Raw genomic sequence first — 6,079 nt, 5'->3', positions numbered from 1 at the left:
TGGGGTCAAATGTTTCCGGGCTGTGGCCATTTAGTCACGTGGGGGGGCGGAAAATCGCCAACCACACCCTCCTCCTTCCCCTTGGGTGCAAAAGCAGTCCTGAACGTTTCTCGGTTGCAATAGACGCTGCCTGTTATCCCCTTTTGCAACTTCTGTTGCAACATTTTACAACTCCCGCCCTGAGTTGCCTCCCCACCGAGACCCCTCCTGCTCCTTTCCCCAATCAGCTCCCCCGGGGAATCAACCACTCCTTGGGCCAAACAGCCCCCTCCGCTTCCAGCCAGATGAGGGACCTGGGACGCTTGTGACCTGGGCTACTTGGTTGTGTTGGGGGAGGGCGGCTGGCTGCCCATACGGGGTGGGGGGGACTCAGATTTTGCATTGGTCTACGTTTTCCCTAGATACGCCTCTTGGCCCACCTGCCTCACAAGGTATCTGTTGCGGGGAGAGGAAGGGAAAGGAGTTTGAAAGCCCCTTTGTGACTCATTGAGCAGAGAAAAGCCGGGTATAAATCCAAACTCCCTCCTTCCTTCCTTCCTTCCTTCCTTCCTTCCTTCCTTCCTTCCTTCCTTCCTTCCTTCCTTGCCACCCAAGCAGCACACGGCTTGTCACATTTACACAGGTTGCATGCAAATTGCGGGTTTCCCTAAGTTTGCCTGGGTGGAATGTAATGTGTGAATGGAGTCAGTGTCTGGCAGGCTCACTGGATGTGGGGAAGTCCCGCAAGATGGACAGACAGCCACTTCCTTGAACCTTCATCTTTCTTCCTTGTTTCTTCTTCCCACAGCGCTGTTAATCCCACAGTGCTCCTGTGCTTCCCGCAGCAAATGGGCCAGGAAAAGGGGTCCTTTCTCTCCATCTCTCTGCAGCTCAACTTCACAGCTTGCGGTGGGAAGAAGGGAAACCTTCTGGGCTTCCAACCCCGCCCCCATCTCCATCTCAAAACATCTGGGAGGCGGCAAAGCTTCCAGGAAAAGACATCACAAGCATAGCATATCAATATTTTAAATAAATAAAAGGTAATACATGTGAGTCAACACCAAAAGGTAGCATAATTGTCACCCTGTCATTCAATTGGCCATCTGATCACCACTGGCCAATGGGAAATGAGCTGAGTGGGCAAGCATTCCCAGATCCATTCTGCGCGGCTCCTCCAATCAAGAAATATCTTGCAGGAAAACCTTGAGACCCTTTTTCAGAGGGTGACCATGTTGGTCCTCCGTAGAACAGCTACATTCACGCAGGCTTTGACTGGAGGAATTAGAGTCTGCTTGTCAAGTGGAGGAGAGGGGAAGCGAGCCCGGTTCTCCAGATAAGTGTCTGTCAAGTGGAGGAGAGGGGAAGCGAGCCCGGTTCTCCAGATAAGTGTCTGTCAAGTGGAGGAGAGGGGAAGCGAGCCCGGTTCTCCAGATAAGTGTCTGTCAAGTGGAGGAGAGGGGAAGCGAGCCCAGTCTTCCAGATTGGGATCCACTGTTCTTAAATCTACACCACGCTGGCTCTCCAATTGTGCTTTGCAGACCAACAGGACGTCCAGGGTTTAAGCTTTCAATGGTCAGAGGTCACTTCATCAGATATATCTCGTGACCCTGGAGAACTGCTGCCTGTCACAAGAGACAATATTGCTTAAAAGATCCAGTGAACTCCGTCTGACCCACAAATAACCTGCAAAGTCTAAAGGGAACTTCCTTCTTGACTTGGGATGTAGAGGCTGATAGTGAAGAGTTTAGGATGCCATCCTGAAAGGGGATGGGGAAAGGTCAATGGGTCTGGCATGTCCAAAACACCAGCCTGAGTAGCCCTAAAGCTGCCATGAGAGGCAGTAACGCAGGACTGGGGCCCATTATGTTGCTGCAGAGCAGCTGTGCAGCAGTGCTGCATATCTGCAGTGGCCGCAGTGGGCCAGAGTCTCTCAGGAACAAGTTCCTACTCCTGGCCTGGATGTGGGGTCACCCCCTTTCACCCGCTTTCCCCACTGCAAAGCTGTGCCAGCAAAATCTGTGGTTCAACCCATAAAGCACCATCATGAGAGAGAATGAAATGCTCCCCTTGTTGCCAGAACAACCTTGGTCAAAGCTCCAAAACTCCCAGAGGATGCTGATGACTGCCCAATGGGAAGGCCCCACTGTTGGCCCACCCTATGGGGGTTTATAGGCCACATAAACTGATTGGCACCCACTCTCTGTCCAGCCCCATCCCTCCCTTCACCTGGCTGGTTCGGACGGCTCCCAGTGTCTGCAGGTGTAACCTCTATCTGTGGGTTCTGTGGGGCAGAACTTGGAATGAGTTTGCAAACAACAATTTTTTAAAAACAAAATGGTTGACTTTCTTAACATATAACATCAAACATCAACATTTAACATCACACTTCAAGGTCCTGTTCAGGTTTGCATTTTCAAGTCCTAATATTTACAGTCTATTGATACTGCCAAGTCCAGTTCTTCTTTGCAAGGGGGTTGGCTCCTGAAGACTCCAAGGGCTTGGTGAACAGGATTCAACATGATGAAGGTTTCCAGGAGAACTCTCACCCATTACAACCACAAAAAGAAACCCTGAAACAATAAACTCCAACGTTTACAATATAGCAAAAATAAACAACTACCTTCCCACTAGTTCCCAACAACATTGCAGTTACCTTAACAAGGTGTTAAGGGCTTATACAACCAAGGTCCGAGTCTGGTAGCCTCGTCTCCTCCAAACTACCAGTTTTTGCACCCTTGCTTCCTCCAACTTCACCAGTTTTTGCAGCCTTCTGCTGCTTTGAGTCTCCACCCCTTCCTGGGTCAACCCATTCTGAACATAGGGGTTACACAGGCGCGTGACTGGCGGCATCTTCCCTGCCCATCACACCTGCAGCTCTGATGCTTTGGTGCTGATGTTAACGGCTCCAGTCTCCCTCCCTCTCCCCCCCCTTTCCAACACACACCCTCAATGCACAGTCCTCTAGAAATACTATGTGTTTTCTCCAGGTAAACGTTTATATCAGCTTATATGCAAAATACTTCCTGAAAGATAGGCCAAATCTCAGAATTTACTGTAAATTTTCCAAAGAAAGTGACCCACCCACAAAAACAGCCTATAAAAACCCCAACAAAGGTAATTTGCACAGGTGGGCGACTGAATTACCAGCTCGACAGGTTAGCCAGCTGGACAGAGAGAGAGGTGAATTCCAGCCCTGCTCCCTCGCAAGTAGAAGCAGAAACATCAGGCTGCTCCCTGCTGACACTGCCTTAGTGTGCCTACGTGAGTTTCTACAAAAGAATCAAGGCTTCATGTGCAGGAGTCAGGGAGGGGGGATGACAAATCTGGTTCCCCAGATTAGAGTCTCCCACCCATGAGGTGCTTCGGAGCTGACTGGTCCCAAATACGGACCTGTCCTCTGGGTGACGGGCGATGCACACGCTAAAAAGCAGTCTGGGGTCTGCAGCCAAAGTGGTAAGGAAGCCAGCAGGGAGGTTATTTGGCACCCCAAAATCCTCCGGTGAGATTTCTGGACATTCCTAATGGTCAGCTGTCCATCCCCTCTGAGACCTTTGGGTAAGACCACATTGTTGCTGTTTTTGTCCTTTACTCCAGCTGGAAAGGCTGAGTTATATGTAGTCTCTTTTCTTCCCCTGATAGACAAGGGATTTCCTTTCCTTACCACAAGTCAGGCTGGTGCTGAGAGGTTCTTTACAGGAGGGAAAGTGCAGGGAATAGATCCAAATTCTTCCTCCTCCTCCTCCTCCTCCTCCTCCTCCTCCTCTTCCTCTTCCTCTTCCTCTTCCTCTTCCTCTTCCTCTTCCTCTTCCTCTTCCTCTTCCTCTTCTTCTTCTTCTTCCTCTTCTTCTCCTCCTCCTCCTCCTCCTCCTCCTCCTCCTCACTGTGAAACCAACTGGGTGACTTTGGGCCAGTTACAGTCCTCTCCGAACTCTCTCAGCCCCACCTACCTCACAAGGTGTCTGTTGTGGGTAGAGGAAGGGAAAAGGAACTTGAAAGCCAAGACTCCAGTAGGATATAAAAACCATCTCTTCTTCTGTTAGGTTATCATTACAGGAGCCGTGTTTGCAATGCTGTCTTCCAAGCCAAGGTAGAAGGCCCTGTTTGCCTGCCCTGGATTTGGCACCGTGATTGGTGGCAGAGTCGCATTGGTCCAGCTGCCACCTGAGTCGCTCTCGGCCTCCTCCGTTTTCCTCACCTGCTCTTGCTCTCCACAGGACTGGAAGAAAGAAGATGGGCCCCCTCCCTTGGTTCGCCCTGGTCTTCTTTGGCTTCCTCATCGCTGGTCCATGCCCAAGAATTAAGTTTCTGCAGAAACCCCCAGACTCAACTCGGCACATTCCACTTAACATTTTTGCCTCTTTGTACACAATATTTTGTAAACATTCCCAGAGACCAGAAGTTGGGTCTATGGCAGGGACAGTCCCATAAGCAGGTTTGTACCATCTCTCACTCACAGGAGGGTTCCAGAAAAGCACATATGATATAGCAGTGATGGCGAACCTTTTCGAGACCGAGTGCCCAAATTGCAACCCAAAACCCACTTATTTATCACAAAGTGCCAACACGGCAATTTAACCTCAATATTGAGGTTTTAGTTTAGAAAAAACGGTTGGCTCCCAGACATGCGTTACTCGGGAGTAAGCTTGGTGGTAGTCGGTGGCTTTGCTTTGAAGCAACCATGGAACTCTTCGAATCACAACCCTAGGAGGGTTTACTCAGAAGCAAGCCCCATTGCCAGCAACCGAGCTTACTCCCAGGTAAAGGATCGTGCTTTAGTTCTTCACATGAAAATCAGTGGGGTTTAACAGCGCTTAACAGGGTTACCCACACTGCTTCCCCAAAACTAGGTCTTAGGTTTGATGCTAATAATTGAGCCCAGCGGCCCAGGCCAGCCTAGATGTGGGTGGGGGGCGATTTCCCCCCACACACACGATGAACTCTGCGCGTGCCCACAGACAGGGCTCCGAGTGCCACCTCTGGCATCCGTGCCATAGGTTCGCCACCACTGTGATATAGGGTTCCTTTCCTTTGGATGCAGGCAATAAAGGGGAGCAGGTTCAAAAGCAGTCCTCTTAGTCAGGGATCCCTGGAACCTCTTAGCCTTTGGGCACCTTTGCAATTCTAGAACGGTGGGCACAAATTCTCCACTGAAACAGCAGTATTTGCATCTGCATAGCCGATTGGCTCTTCAGAGGCCAATCAGAAGCCCTACTGGGCAACAGGCCCACCAACCTTCTAAAAACCACCCAATAGCTGCCAAGAAAAGGTGGGTGGGTGAAATGGTGACCCTCAGTACCATACTGGGGAGCCCTGCTCTGCTCTAGACACACCATTGAAATCATGTTCTGGTTCTGGAGGAGAAACCACGGACTACTCTGAAATCGGGGATTCTTTGCCAATGTCCTGGCACTAAAAGTCCCTTCTCCTCCCACCAGCCCTCACATCCCACCCCTTTCTCCAGAGTCACAGACATTTCATACATTCTCTCTCCACCCACCCCCCCTGGTTTTTTTACCCTTTTCCTTGAGCAGGTGTGCAAGCAATGTCCTGCCCTGGAGGATGGATGTTCTACGGAGGCAGCTGCTATGGACTTTTCCAAGACAAAATGAGCTGGGCTGAAGCAGAGGTAAGAAGAGGTGCTTCTTGGCCACTCTCTGCCCATCCCACCGAGTCAGCAACCTGTGTTAGCTACCCTGCCTGGCAATCGGCATTCATCAGAGACCCACTGTCTCTAAGCATGGAGGTTCTGTTTTAATGATCAGGGGCTCAAAACTTGGTAGCTACACCAGTGATAGCAGCAGTGGCATAGTGGCTAAGAGCAGTGGCTGACTGCAGGTGTACTCCTGATCTGGAGGAACCGGGTTTGATTCCCAGCTCTGGCCCTTGAGGTTGTGGAGGCTTATCTGGGGAATTCAGATTAACCTGTATGCTCCTGCATGCCAGCTGGGTGACCTTGGGCTAGTCACAGCTTCTCGGAGCTCTCTCAGCCCCACCCACCTCAAAAGGTTGTTTGTTGTGAGGGGGGAAAGGCAAGGAGATTGTAAGCCCCTTTGAGTCTCCTACAGGAGAGAAAGGGGGATATAAATCCAAACTCCTCCTC

This window comes from Sphaerodactylus townsendi, linkage group LG06, assembly GCF_021028975.2.
Source record: "Sphaerodactylus townsendi isolate TG3544 linkage group LG06, MPM_Stown_v2.3, whole genome shotgun sequence".
NCBI classification, from domain to species: Eukaryota; Metazoa; Chordata; class Lepidosauria; order Squamata; family Sphaerodactylidae; genus Sphaerodactylus; species Sphaerodactylus townsendi.
This window is presented reverse-complemented; position numbering follows the sequence as displayed.